Genomic DNA, 15,919 nt, shown 5'->3' on the forward strand with positions numbered 1-15,919 from the left:
CTTGCACCTGTCAAAACACATACTTTAAAAAGTGCTACATGATTTGATTTCCATGCAAATACAGGAAGATCAGAAAAACAGGCTTTGATTTCCTCAAGCAAGTTTATATACTAAGGGAGATTGATTTAGCTAATTTGAAAATGTGAAGCATGGAAAGGGTAAAACAGTTCTGTAAGAACAAATCCTGGGCAAAAAACATGGAGGAGGAACTGCCCGAAGAGAAGGATGTCACTGGCACCAGCGAAAGGGCGACAAACTGGACTGTAATAGCATTAACTTGCAAACTGGGAGAAACCCTTGGACTGGAGTGCTATGAGGATGAGGGACAGCCCCTAGACTCTGCTGGGGCAAGCAGATGACCACATGCAGAGAAGAGTATCTTTGGTTCCCCAAAGGGGTCTGCTCTGGTAGCTGTGGCTACACAGCCCCTTTAGCACCCCTCAGCAGAGCCTGGAGCTAATTTGTGGCAGGTGTTGTCTTTCTGCATCTGAGAGCTGAGCCCTACCCCAGCAATCCAGCTGGTCCTGGTTAAGGAAAGCATTGCAGAATGCTAGAGATAAATTCTAGCATCGTAGAGACCCAGAGGAGGTTACTGTTGCCATTGGACATTATTTTTGTTTGTTTGCATGCAGCATTCTAGAGCATTACCTGTGTTACTGTGAGGATCTGAAACTGGAATCTTTGAGATGAAAAGAAGAAATTGGTTGATTTTTTTCCTTTCCTTTTTTTCCCATTTGCTTTTAATTTATTAAAATACGTGTGAATTTTCCTGGAGATTCACCAGGAATAATTCCAGAGGGACTAATGCTCATCATTTTTCTGGATCCAATTAAATCTAACATCCACTGCCCTCATCACTAACATATGTTCAACAGAGCTAAATATTTCATCTTACTGTAAATTGCATATAATTTGGCTTCTTTGTTTTTCTTTTGTGGGCACCGATAGCTGTTCTCTGCTCTGAATTTGTCATCAATAAACCAGAACTCATCCAGAGAGAGCAGTTAACTGCTTGTGTAAAGTAATCTATCAGAAAAGGTTCCCAAAAATATTTGTAATGGACATTGCAGAGAGTTACAACCATTTCTAAAATGGTGAAAATGTTGCAGTTCCTGCCACTGTTCATTGCGCAAGTTGGCTTCTAAAAACACTGGCAGAACAGAAATACAGCACTGCCAACCTTTGCAATTGTATCATAGTTCCTGATACTGAACTTTTTTATGAAGTCCCCACTCCTGAAAGCATCTGGATTAGATGAAAATCTAAACTTTCATTTTTATAAAAACACTGTCTTCCTAAATCACATGGTTAGAAAAGCTTGGCAAAAATGGGTGTCATCTCATCTGGTTATACCATCTGTAACTTAGACATCTCATACAAGCAGGTCACCTACTCCACTCTACAGTCCGTGAAAGAGGCTGGTACCTCCACAGATGAACTTGCCCCTCTCTACTCACTGACAGCTCAAGGTGAGCCTGAGCTCAGGCAGGTGGAAAGAATAGGGCACCTTCTCCTCCCCTGTGCTCACACGAGTCCTGCTTTGACCCCCCAGCAACTAGATTCAGCCCCAAATAACTTGGTTTCAAAGGAAATCCAGCAGTGGAAACAAGAAACAAATCCATGTAGCTGTGTGGCCCCACCATCACCAGCACCCCAATATTCCCTCTCCAAAGATGATCTTAGCCTGAACCCTTGAATGGTGCCAGGTGTAGCCTGAGCCACAAAAGCCATCAGCTGCCCTGGCAGAAAGCTGTAAGAAAATAGAGGTGATGGAGCTGTGAGCCAGACTGGTCCCATGGGTGCCAAATGATATAGAAGAGAACAAGAACCACCGATTGTGACTTGGGAAATTTTACTTAACATTAGTAAAAATCTTTTCCTCAGGAGGCACTGCAGTGCTGGAGCAAGTCCCAGGTACAGGGTGTTCTTCCCTTCCTTGGGGGTTTCCCCAGGACCAACCTTGTCTGATGTCAGTAAAGAGTAGGGCTGAACTAGGTGATCTTCAGGGGTACTCTCCTGCCTGGGTCTGGAGATATCATGATGTCCTCGCCCTGAAAGAAGTGGATTTCCCATCAGTGATTATGCCAGCCCTCCCTAGAGAGGACTTCTGAAACACTCCTCAGGTGCTGCTGGGAGTTGACAGAGAGCCTGTTTTGAGAGGCATGTGCTGGCACTTGCTCTCTTTTTGTTTTTAATACTCATCTTTTGTCTTCACTTTCTTACAGCAGCTGTGAAATAAGTCATAATGTTTTAAGAGCTTCCTTCAAAAAATGGTTGTGGCTCCTCTCCTCTCCTCTCCTCTCCTCTCCTCTCCTCTCCTCTCCTCTCCTCTCCTCTCCTCTCCTCTCCTCTCCTCTCCTCTCCTCTCCTCTCCTCTCCTCTCCTCTCCTCTCTCCTGTTTTATAGCCCCAGAAGACTTGTTAGAGATGGGGGAAGTTTGATGATAGCTGGAAATATTGTGTTACTAGAGGGAAATGCAAGTTCTGTAAAAGAGAAGTATCATGTGCTATGTAACTTTAGTAAAAGACTATTTGAAAGACAATTAGTTTATCACAGGTAGATTAAAAGGGATTTTGAAAGAAGTGATGGTTAAGAAAACCTAGCACTTGCTCTCACTTTCTAAGAAAGATTCAAAATTTTAAAAACAACCAGCAGACAAGCTGGAAAACAAGAAGTTTTTTCTATGTAAGGTGTAGCTAGACATGGGAGTTAAGTATGCTACTGAAAGAGCAGGAAATGCCATGGGAGGAAGAACAGAGTAATGTCACAGTTTGAAGCTCAAAAGCCTATCAACATGGGGAACGCCTCCCCATAGACCAAAATATCACTGTATTTCTGCTTCATGAAAACCCCAGATGCTCAAAATACTGCATTTTAAGAAAACATAGGGAACAAGAAAAATGTCATCACAACGTGAGTAGCAGGAGTGCCTGGACACCAGAACTGGAAAGCAAACCGAGCTCTTTGGGGGTTGGAAAATCAGCCGCACTGGTTCTGGGGTGCGGCATCTGAAACACCACTAGGGTCTGCTGCAGAAAGCATGCAAGTCTAGGAATAAGAGGAAGATTTTTTTCCAAGTCAAAAATTGGTACAAAAAAAGCAAACATAACCCTACCCCAGTGGAGCAACAGCCTATCACTGTGCGGTCGAACCTCTCACTTGGCATCTCCACAGCAGCATTACCTCATCTTGGCTACTGTGGTTGCAGAAGAGCAGAGGCAGAAACATGCTCATAAGGTCACATGCAGACTTAGAAGTTACATTAAGGAGTACCTGCGTTGCAGCCAGCAGTAAACAATCTCTGTCCATGTAAATTTGCTTTCAAGTTGCCATGTGTCCAGCACATGGGGAATACCCTGGGGAAACAACGCACTTAAGGGCAAAATGTTCAGGAACACACACAAGGGAGAAACGTCAAGAGCAGTGAAAAATTCACCCTTAATCATCTGTGTGTTTTTCACAGACTTGAAACAGAGTTTGTAAATGCAGAGCTCCAACACCCGAGCTGTAGCAGGATCTTGGTGGGACATCCTCCCTCTGAAGGGTCACCAACTGTGCTGCTGAGTGACTTCCTCCCTGCACGCATCTATTGGGCCTTGACTGAAAATGGCTGGCACAATGTTAGCCCATGCTGCCCTGCATGACCAGTCTTTTAAAAGGCATGAATCAAAATGATGGCAGGACTTTTACACTCCCAGGTTCCTCACAACACAGCTAACTACAAGAACTGAACTCAGCAGAGAGCAGCACAGGGTAAACACACCCTGGGGCAGCAGAGAACGGTGCCCAGATGGACAGCTGGCAGGAAATTAGTTTAACCTTTCACTCCTGAAGCCACAGCATTCACATTTGCTCAGGAAAAATTGCCAAAAAAGCCTTTCAGTAGTTCTGATGGTCAGTCAGGACTTGAGACTATGAAACAGTAACACTGCCTGCCTTCAACCACAAAAGAGAGAGCTGCTGCAGCTTTGGAGGCCATTCTCCCCTTCTCAGAGGGATGGGGCAGAGAGGCCCTCAGGAAACCCACATGGGCTTTCAGTGAAGAGCAAGGAGGAGGTCAAGCCATTGCTGGACAATGAGCAAAGTGAAGAACACTTTGAAGGGTAGCTTTGTAATGTTTTTTACATTACTTTGCTGGCTGGATGGCAGCATGGAGCATCTGTTTCCAGCTACAGAACTGCTCATGGAAAATACTCTGGCGATGGCGAAGACTTCCTTCCCCCTCCCCAAAGCCTCCCCCCAAGCTGCACAGGGCTGGACTGCAGGCCTCACCGCTCAGGGCATTGTGCCTGTAATCACTGGCAATGGATTTAGACATGTAGTCCAATTATGTCCCAAAATTTGTGATTATAACAGGATGATTTATGCTGCAAACAAAAGAGCTAATGGGTCACAAGACTTGTCTTCCTGTGTTTCTATCTGTTTCCCTAATGTGTTTTTCCTCTTTCACTTTTGGGGAGTTGGAGTTTGGGGTTTTGTTGCTGGTTTGGGTTTTTTCCTGCCAGAGGAGCTGCTTCCTCATGGCTTGACTGTACCAGGGAAGAGGGAGGAGTCATGCCAGCGGGAAGCAGTGACTCGATGTGTCTTGTAGAGTTAATTGGTTTTAATTTATGAGCTGCAGGCAGATGGTGGCTGCAGCATGTTAAAGCTTCTTTAGGAAATAACACATAGATTTTTCCCTCCAGTGCCTGAAAATTTTGCATCCTGAATAAAAAGTATGAGACTGCACAGCCCAGCATCAGCACTGGCATAGCACCTCTGTACAGCTGATGAGCCTTAGGCTCCGTTGTTTTCCAGGGCTTTTCTTGCATGAAGGCAGCTAAAGAAAAGCACAAGAGCTCCAATGAAATCAGAAAAGCTGATGACAACAGATGCTTGCTCCCTCTCACCCTCTGCAACACTGTCTCCATATCCATTTATCTTCCCTGAACTGGTGAGAAACTTCAAAGGAAAAAGAACAAAGTAAAAGCAAACAGAATCTTGGAAGAGAAGAAGAGCTGCTGCTATGAATAAAGGATGCCAGGTGGGAAAATCACAGCACAGAAATGCAGGGTGAGACACTACAGCAAGAAATATGGCTCTTCTGGTATACCTGGACCGCAGAAGGCAGACATAGTTGCAGACACTGTGTGTCAGAAGCTTGGCATATACTATCACCGTTACTAAATATTTCATCACCGGTCACTTGGAACATCTGGTTACAGAAAATGTTTGCAAGAAGATTGAGCAGCTCTCTGGATCTCACTGCTGACATCTGTAGAAAGGCAGATAAAACCTTTAGTTCTGTTCATGACATGAGAACTCCATCATCAATATCCTTCCACCCCAAATAAACTTGGCATGGGATGCTGCGGGTATGAAAGTCTACTTGGATTCAAGTAACAACTTTACACATTCATGAGACAGAAATACATCAAGAGCTATTACATATTCACTTCTAGCTGATACAAAAATTTCTGGAGGATAGGGAAGCATCCCTTTGTATTTGTCCCAGTCTTTACAGCATTCCCTGGATTCCAGTGTGAATAATGGCAGAGCTCATTTTGCTGGGCTGGGTGAACCTCTGTTCTGACCACTTGGTTGGTCTTATGTTCCTGTAAGATGCATTTTATGGCAAGTCTGGTCAATTATTGGTGGATCATTTCCACACCTGCTCTAAGATCTTCCTTCCATGAAAGAGCATATCAGATGTTACCTACACAGTAGTTTCCACTGGTGTAGTAGCTATTAAGTCTTTTAATGAGTCTGATTGAGCCAATGAGAGCTTACACACAGGCACAAAATGCCGTAATACTGTATTTTGACTTTGCTTAAACTTTTTTTATTTTCATCAAATGAAAAGAAATCAGAATAAGCCACTCTTTATCCCCAGTAGCCTACACCTATGCTGCCCTATATAGCCACGCTAGCTAAAATACGCAGTGTTAATTAATCCCTGGTATTTTGCATGGACATCAGGCCTTTCTTGCAGTTCCTTGGAGAGGGTCTCTTCAGCACCATGAAACCACAGTTGCAGCTGTGAACAAATTTTTGAGAGAGTATATAGAGGTGATACAATACTAGGGTCTAGCATGTCGCTCTGCATGCCACAGGGTTCCAGCAAACCCCTCTCTGGTTGCTGGGGGTTGAAATACTGCAGCATCGACACTCAGCATTTGTGCCTCAGATTTGAGGAGGTGGAGAGATATCTTTTCCCTGGGAAGACTGCTTGGAGTAATAGAATGCCTTCGAGGCATCCAGTCCCCATATGGGATGAGCACTTTGTTCCACTGCAGTCAGGAGAGCAAACCTAACTTGGATTTTGGACTGGTTTAGAATATAAGTATAAATAGGAATTATACCCAACACATACTTCACTCCTTGCAGTGACAGAATGTGCTTAAAATTGTTCTTTCCATTTGTTGGTCCCTGCTTCCAGTAAAATGATTCAGCCTTGCACACCATTCAGAACTTGAACCTTGCAGGGGTTATTTTACGTGCACAGGCTTGCAGAGATGAGAAACTCTTCTGGCCATAAGGCCATACTTGATGTTTAAAACAAAGTCATATGGAAAATATATTGCAAAGAACCATATTAGGAATCTTGAAGCTTCCAAAATGCAGTATTTAAAGCAGCCGGCTTCTACTGAAGGACAGTACAGAAGAAGTTGGTAAAGATTCATTGTATCCTAAACAAATCTCCAAGCAGAAGACAACACCCTTCATAATCCCAGTCTGATGTTAACCAGGTTCCTAACACTACACGCAGTATATACCCTAAGGCCAAAGCAACCAGCTTTACCAGGTCAATATGTTCAACCTGCCCTTGTACTCAAGAAAAGAAAGCATTGAAAGCCTCCCGGGCTCATCACAAAGAGCAGGACTGTGCCAATCCACATCATCAAAGAAGTGGAGCAACAGCACAGTTTTTGTTGGCACCACTTTGTGTAACTCACTGCTCAGTGCGTGCTGCTCCAGAGCCCGAGCACAGCCTCTGTGGGCAGGCTGCTGGGGAGCCTGCTGGTGCCGAGGGATGGTGCTTTTGCCCATTGGCGGCGTGGATCCATCCATGCCCTTGTCACCTGCAGGTGGGACAGCTGCCTTGGACTCCCCCAGGCTGCAGCTCTAGAGCAGTGGGGGCAGAAGCCGGCGGAGGCACAGCCGTGTCCGTGCCCCGGGCGCAGGGAGAGGGGAGCAGAGCCTGGGAGTCCCTTTCCCACAGGCTGGGTTTCCGGGAGCAGTGCGGTCCCCATCCAGTGGCTCCTGCCAGCACCGCTGTTTTCTCTCTGGGGTTCTCTTGGCTTCATCCTGTGCAGCTGTGCTCTCCATATCAGAAGGGACTTTTCACAGAAAAGTGAAATTAGCAAAAATAAAGATAGTTGAATGCATTTAGTTTCACCAGAGAGACTGTTTGTGGTTAGCAAATAGACATGAAATGTTATAACATAATTTCTAACAGTACCCTATAGAGATGACTTGTCTGTTAAACATGAAATAAAACTGGCCGGAAACCACCATATTGACTTAATAAAGCATAACATTAACTGACACCAAAAAGCAACTTAGTTAAGAAGCAGAAAACTTTACAACCTCAGTTATTTGAAAAATACAGAGGTAGCCCAGCAATTAAATCGAAAGTGATCATTAGGGTAATTTGCAGTATTCAGATCACTGCAATTAAATGTGATGCCATGAATGCATGGGGTTGGAATTTCTTTGACTCTATTTTCTCCTGACAACTTCTGATCAAAAAAATATTAAAATACTAACTGCCAGTTGAAAACCATACACTGTTTGGCAATATTCATTTAGAAAGATTTCTAGCTGAGCCAATTAAGGCTTCAGAGTTTATGGAGCACACATCTTCCCAGTGCATAATGGTACATACATTCTTGACATGCTCTGTGGCTCAAACTGGGTAACTAGAGGTACTGTCTGTGTCTAAGTGAGGCCCTGGAAGCAGGTATTATTAATCCTTTCTGGTTTTTAACAGGGGTTTTGCAAGAACATCTGTGCACAAAAAAGGTGAAAAAGATAAAAAGATGCTAAGCTGGAAGATAGTTTCTGGTTCATCCCTATGTTTCTGTAGTGTGTTCACCCTGGTCCTGACTTAACCCCTTGTGCCATGGGGCCCAGAATAGCCTCACAGTCTGCTGTTCTGCCTGTCCTGAGTAGCTTTGTGGAAAATCACAGGATGCTCAAATGGCTGGTGAGGTGGGATCAGTGTGAAATCCCAGAGAGATGAACATCACTTGTTCATGCTGCGAGCAAGCCCTTGTGGCAGTGCAGCTGTTATTATTTTAATTGCAATACCACAGTTCCGATTCCTGACTGTTTGTTTTGGGAATCCAGGGTACCAGATCATCTTCTGATGACTGTCAGCAAAGGCCTGGTATAACTTTACCTTGCATGATGTCAAAGCATGGCATAAGGGCCTATCCCCTAACTGGATGGGCCCTGACCCTATTCTTCTCTATTCTCCTCACTGTCTGAGGTGTCCCCTTTTTATCATATCTCATCTAATAGAACAGCTAGTAATTTGTTCACTTTTAGATGTACAGCTTCCCTGAGAGAGTCAGCAATTACCCCATTTCTCACTAAAGACAAGCACAGCCCATGTTGGGGTGTCAGGGTTGACTCCAGCTGCCTCTTTGCCAGGCTGACGCAATACTTCAAACACCCCTGGTGTGCAACAAGAAATACAGCTACTGTAAACATTTTCCCAGTACCTAGACAGCCACAGAAAGAGAGATAGGTGGGAGTGTTTTGGTAGTGGTGTGTGTTTAAAAAGTGTCTAGTACCATGGATTATTGCAAGTATCTCAGTCTCCTGAGCGGTAAGATATTATAAGGAAATTAATTAGGACAACAAAGTAATTATATGGAGTAAATATAAGTAAGTATAAGAGCAGTTGATTCAGCCTTCCTCCTTAAACTCTAGAGTTGTAGTGCCATTTGTCTAAAGATAGAAGACTTCAAATGCCAACATGCAAAGTTTTAATACGCTTTTTCCCTAAGGCTAAACTAAGAAAAATTGGCTGCACTTTCCTGGAGTTAACAGGTCACATTTATCGTGCTGCCACTTATGTTCAAGAACCAGCAATTTAACTGCTCCTAACTGGCTTGGTTTGGCCCTCCTGAAACTGGAGATGGGCTGTGGTTTTTGTGCAATCTTATCTGCTAGAAGTGACTACTATTAGAATAACACAGGACTACAATCTTGGCATTTTGGAAAGCTGGTGAGATCCTATTCCCAAATTCTCCTCCTTAAATGCTGCTGGTAATTTCAGCAGTGTTTGTGTTATTACTATGATTTATATGTATAGGTCCCAGATAAGTTAACCACAAAGGAAAAGATAATTGACAAATTCTCCACTACTCTTCTGAGTTGTTTTTTCCTCTCCTGGGATCAAAATTTCTTTAGAAAAAAGATGATTATTCTCTCCCCGCAGCTATAAATTCCTCAGCCAGCTCCTCTGTTACCAAGCAGTCTGCTGGGCATATTCCAGAATTATTTCTGAAGTTTTCTCAAACTTCCATATAAGTCCAAAAATTCCATAGTCCTGCTCCCTGCCAGCATGACAGTCGACCCTTACTGCTTGGTATAAATTCTTGAAACGCTCAGTTCCACTGCGGCTGAGCAGCCAGTTAAATTAAGGACACAAAATCCGCATAGTGCTTTGGGAAGTGCTGCCACAATAATCACAACCATCTCTCCAGAAGCTTCAGTTCTTTGCAGCAAACCAACCTGCCCCAGGAACCACAGGGGCAGAAAGCATCCAGCTATCACCACAGGGTCTAACACTGTTCACCACCAGAGGAAGAGGTGTTGGGGAGCAGTTATAAAAAAGAGGGGGGAAACCCCCCCAATATCTGTGCAAAAATACGTGAATGGCACTAAACAAAATAATGCTCCTCTATTGGAGGCAAATAAATCACTCCCAGCCTACAAGTCAAGCATGACTTAAAGCACTTTACGAAAATAGGTGCAGCATCCTCAGCATGGTCGTGTCCACAGTGAGGGCTTCCTACCAGAGCCTGGTGTCCCAGGCATGGTGTGGCTCCCACGCCTACCATGGAAGTGCAAGGCCAGTGTCTGCTCACGGCCTGTGCATCCCTGTTCCCTGCTAAAAGAGCAAGTTAGCCAACAATAACAGTGTTTGTTTTGTTGCCATCTCAGTAGACGCTCTAATAGAGCTAATAGGAAAAAGAAACCTCACCAGAGAAGAGAAAGGTCAGAAGGCTAATAAAACAAATGCAGCTATTGTGTGATCACTTGGCAATTCATAAGGGAGTGTAATTTTCTCTTTTTTTTTCCTCAGTAGCATAAAAATCTTCTAATGAATCCAAAATGAAATTTCAGCTTTCATGCAAAGCTTGTTACTGACAATCATGCCGTTGCAGAATTAGGAATATTAGAGATTTAGGTTTATGCTTATTAGATTCCCTCCTCATTTCATCTCTCTGGGTTTTTCTGAGGTTTTCTTTCAATCAGCTTTGGCTATCAAAGAGAAGTAGTGTCATACATGAGAAAATGTTGGCCAAAAAGGTAATTTTACATCAAGAGGCCTGTATTGTTCTTGAAGGGCACAGCTGGCCAACTGTTGCCCTTTTATAGCATTGCCCATCTAGGTAATTCATAGTTGGTTGCTCTTCAAGCTAGTGAGTGTTCCTCTGTTTGTAATCAAATACATGCTGAAGTGTTTGGCTGTTCTAGGGCTTTGAGTCAACAAAACATAGTTTGAGAAATGGTTTTCTTCCAAGCACACTTCTCTCCAGCTCTATGTTGACACCATGGCACTGCTGGATTCAGAGACCGCCATTCCTGACTGTTTAAGTATACATACACACCTGTATCCTGTGTGCCTGGCAGTCACAAGGGACACACACAGCTGAAATTTGATCCTCATAGCAGTAGCAAAATCACTACAGTGCCATGGATAAGGGATTTAAATGCAGCTGCTGCTCCTTCTCTGGGAAAGATGACCCTGTGTTCCCCTGCCTTCCAGCAAGAGTCAGGGCTCTGAAGCAGCAAGAACAGCCTGGGGCTGTGGATGAGTGGGCACCTCAGGAAGACCTAACTGGTACCCCAGTGCCTGCCCTGCACCCAGGTAGGGCACACAACCAACGCAATAAATCCTCCTGCGCTGCCAGCCTTTGGCTCTCCTCATACTCTGTGGAGAGGGACAGACGAGACTCCAAAGCAAGGCAGCTCTTGTAAAGGATCTGAACACAGGGCATGGTATTAGAAATAGCACAGCACAAACTCAGGGAGTAAGTAGCCTGAAGGGCTACAAAATAAGTTGCATGGCCTCACTTAAGGAGGTTTGTTCCCAGGAACCACAACAGGAGGCCACCTGCCACAATGAAACTCTCTCAGATCTGCAGAAGGATGCACTCAGGCCAGCCCTCTTCCCTGCTATGGACTCCTACAGAGCCATCAGCTGAATCAGCAGCATCTGCAACTCCCCTAACAGCCCAAAGACATGGCCTAGTTTGACAAGCTACCAAACACAGGAGAAGGCTACATCCTGACTTCTTATATGGCAGGCTAATGCAAGCAAACACCCAAGCAAGCCCTGTGCCCTAGGATGGAAGAAGGGCAGTGTTTTGGTGTGATACAATTCCCTTCCCAGCATACTGGAGAAGAAACTCACTGTACAAGAGAGGAAAACACATCTGTCATGCCAGCCAGCCCTCTACAGTAGTGGTTCTTTTTCCTAGGCAACGTTTGTTACTTTAAAGGCTCCACTTTGTGGCTTTTCACATCAATCATTACTGAAGTTATGCCAAGATCACAAAAAAACTACTTTTGTAGTTTTGTCTGGTGTATAAGCTTCATGGGTAACAATATATCCTGCCTCAACTTAACTTTACTTCTTTTCTCTATAAAAACAACAGCCTGAGATCCTCCACAAAGTTAATGGGATGCTGTGATAAATTAGTTCTTCCTGAAAGTTTCCTATCCTATTCTGTGGAAAAAAATAAATTGTATTACATCAGTGTGATTGAGAGGGAGATAAGTTATTGCTGTCTCTAAAGCAAGAGATCATAATTTCTTTTTGAGGCTCTCTTGTGTCACACAGAATTGGTTGGCTTTGGAAAACCTGGTTATTCCATACACTTCAGTGCAGAGGCTCAGACTAGCCACAGACATCCTACTCTACTGGGTTACACACATTAGAAAGAGGAAGGCAAGGATTTGATCAAAGCTTTCAGCTTCTGCAAGGAGAGAGGACTCAACTTCTTATCAAAGAGAAAGAAAGAGTAAAGCAGATTATGTGGGAAATGAGAAAGGAAAAAGATACTAAATTTACAGGCTTTAAAACACAAAGAGACACTGTGATCATCCATTTTCTACAAATTCCTGTGTAAGCCAGGCCACAATATGATTGATTACCTCCAAATAAATAGGTGTTAGTTCCTCTACAGCTGTAATTACAGGTGTTTTCAGGAAAAAACCCATTTACTTGCATGCTAATATAGCAGTATTTTACCAGCATCACCCATTCGCATTTCAGGAATATATTCCTATATGCTGTTCCAGATGCTGGATGTGAACTTGTGCAAAAATCCCTCAGATATGGTCAATACATTCACTAGGGAACTTCAGAAGAATATGGGATTTCCCAAACCTCCTTGTTAGAGAACAGATATTGCTATTCAAACTACTGTCTCAGATTTTTCTGCAAGCTCTCATTATTACAGCAATATTTATGACCATGCCTTAGGGGAGCAAGCAGACAGCCTCATCCATCCCCCACACAGTCAGCAGTTCCTGGACCCTACTTACACAGTGGGTTCTTTTAAGACTAATTTTATCTCAGGCCGAGGGTTCAGGCAATGACCTTCTAGACACCACCACAGCCCCAGAAATAATTGCTTGGACTGTTATGCCACATTAAATTTCATAACCTTAATCTGCTAAGTGGTACTGAAAGAAGAGTGAGCAAGGACTCTATCAGCTCCCAATGAAAAAATACAAAACACTTCTCAAGATACTCAGGCCTTCTCCAAATACATACAAATCTCATATGTTTTCAGGAAGCAGCAGCATTTTTCTGGTCTCTGTTGCTTATGTTCCTTCTGAAATGTATTGATGTCCTATCTCTTAAGGAAATTGCAATTGAAATTTCCTGTAGGACTTGTTAAGAATGAAAGTTTTATGTGCAGAGGGTGCAGGACAAGACCAGCAGGCGCAACTTCAAGGACTTCTGCAGCTCTGGAGATGTGTTGAGACTTGCCTGATAGATAGATCTCTGAAATGCAGCAGGCTTTTTACTCCATGACACTCCTGGCTATGTACATCACATGTGAACAATTTAACATAAATCAGAGATAAATGTATTTGTTCACAATTTAGACCTCTACATTATTGACGTTTGAGAGAGCACAAGAAGCAGATGGGCTTACCATTGCCTGTTCTCTTCTGTCTTTTGCCACGTGGCAAAGAAAGTGACATAAAATGGATTATTTTGTTTCTGTGGAAATAAATACCATCTCCTGCTGGAAGTGCTCTTCCTGTGCCTTTGTAGATCATGGCTTAACATACAACTGTCTGATGGATTCATCCAGCTGCCTGCTCTGCATGACTCATGAGGATCTGGGCTGTGCAACTGCTGCCACTCAGGAAAGGTGGATGTTTGAACCTGGAACGGCAACACATCAGCTACAAGCAACTACAGGCTCTTCTGGGAGCATTCCCTTTGGTGATAAGGAGCAGCTGCCTCTAAGAGAGCAGAGGGTCCATACAGACATTAATGCTGCCTAGTTTCATGTTAGTCCAACTTGAGAGTGAAAACAACGCAGCGATAGGATACGTCTGGTCTAAGTGGGGCCTCTCTGTTATTTGACATATTTTTCTTAAAAATTACTGCTAATGAGGCTGGAGCATGCTTGACAATCCTTGACTGCAACCTGAGAACTTGACAGATGACGGCAGTGGAGGTAATGGGTTGTTTTGAGTGGATGGTGGTGATACTACTAACTTCTGTGGGCAGCTTTTAGTCTTCACCAAAAATATCCTGCAACAGATAACCAACTAACTGGCTTTCTACAAGCAACCTTTTTTTTGGTTTTGTTGTTTTCCAGTTATATTCTTTTTCTGATTCCTTCATTTGGGCTTTTTTTTCAGAAAACTTTTACAAATTTCTCACCATTGTCAAGAACAGTATGCAAATTAGTATGAAAGACAAAAACAGAGCCTTTCTCCTCTCCCTGTCTCTTCCACTGCATTTATTTTTCTGGTCAAGGTGAATGATAAAACCTGATTGTTTCTCCAACAGAAGGTGAGGTTATGTGGCTTCAAAAAAGAAAATTATTATCCCAGTTTTCTGACTGTAATCTTTTTTCTTTCCTTGAAAAAAACCCCAAACTAAAAAAAAACTAGTGCTGGGACTTTCCAGTAATTCTCTCCCTTTGATCTGCAGTCAGGTAGTTCTTTCTTCTTTTTCATGTTGCTGGTTCCTACTTTGTGCTAAATTTAATTTTGCACTATATTTAATTTTGCTCTCGTTAACATAACCCAAATGTCACTGCCAACTGCCACCAAGACAGTCATTCTGACTAGAGATGAACAAATTCATTGTGAATTCCTTTGGAAAAAAAAAATTCCACAGCCTGAATATCTGTGGAAGATGGAGCCTAAATTTGATCATGACGAAAATCAGTAAATCAGAGTTCTTGTTTAGCTGCTGTTACATGTTCTCTGACTCAGTCAACAAATTTGTTTCATTCCTGTTCCCCTTTCAAGCCAATAGAAAATAGTTTCATGCAACTGAAAAATGCTTTGGGCAAGACTGGGAGAAGCAAATAACTTACTTACTGAATATGGGGTGTTGACTGATTGAAAATGTCTCGCCAATTCATCTGAAGTCACCAAATGCTTGGAGCTGGAAAGAGGATGTGGGGCTCAGTTAGTGGAACGAGATCATGCTGAGGGCAGACGGCTCCCCTTGAGCAGTCAGGATACTGCCCACGGTATTTTTTTGATATCCAGACTCTCCTTATTCGGGGAGTACCTTGGGCACTGGTCTGAAGGGGGTCACCTTTGCCTGATTACCTCAACTAATGAGCATTTCAGTCATTTTGGCTGCAGGAACTCAAAATACATCACCTCTGAAATGCTCCTGCCATGGCAGACAGGGCACACCAGTGGGAGATACAGGTTCATGTCAGCACAGGAAGAATTCCATGCTGCTCTCCTGAATTTTGGAATGTCCAAAGTGTCCACACAGACAGCAGAGGCAACGCTGCAGCACCCATGTCCTCCTTCTTTGCACAAACTGCACTGTTATCCTTTTCACCGCACCCTTTTCATTCATCCAGAAATAAATCAAAGAGGCAAGACGCAAGGTCTCATTTCCTTGTGCGTGTGTGTGGCATGTAAGGAAAGCAAAGCGTATTTTTCCTGAATTTCAGTTCAGAGGCTAACAGGAAGCATTCACTTTTATGACATTCATAGTGCAGGACAGATGTTTCACCTCTACAATATATCTGGGTAACTGCAAGCACAGTTCCAGCATAAGCAAGAGCTTTTTAAGGCCAAGGCTTTAGTGATGAAACACTATAGACATATGCTGCCACTTGGATTACCCTGGCAACACTTCGATGTAAACAAAGTCTAATGGTGGACACCTTCTGTCCTTCCAACACATTGTCAGATCACACTCTGCCACAAGGGATGAGTTCCTCTGCAGCACTCAGTCGTAGCAGGGAATCAAAGCATGGAAACCACATGAGCAGAGATTACGCAGCCTCTCAAGTCTGGCAGCCAGATGCTGGCTTGCAAGAGTGAGTGTAACCAGATGGTTTTTCTGCCATTTTTTTCTCCAAACATTCAGAAGAGGTTAACTGAATGACACACATAGAGATAAATTCATTATCATATTTGCATATTTAGACACATACACATATTAGCCCCTTCAAAACTGTAATCCCTA

Source organism: Corvus cornix, chromosome 3 (genome assembly GCF_000738735.6).
Source record: "Corvus cornix cornix isolate S_Up_H32 chromosome 3, ASM73873v5, whole genome shotgun sequence".
NCBI lineage: Eukaryota > Metazoa > Chordata > Aves > Passeriformes > Corvidae > Corvus > Corvus cornix.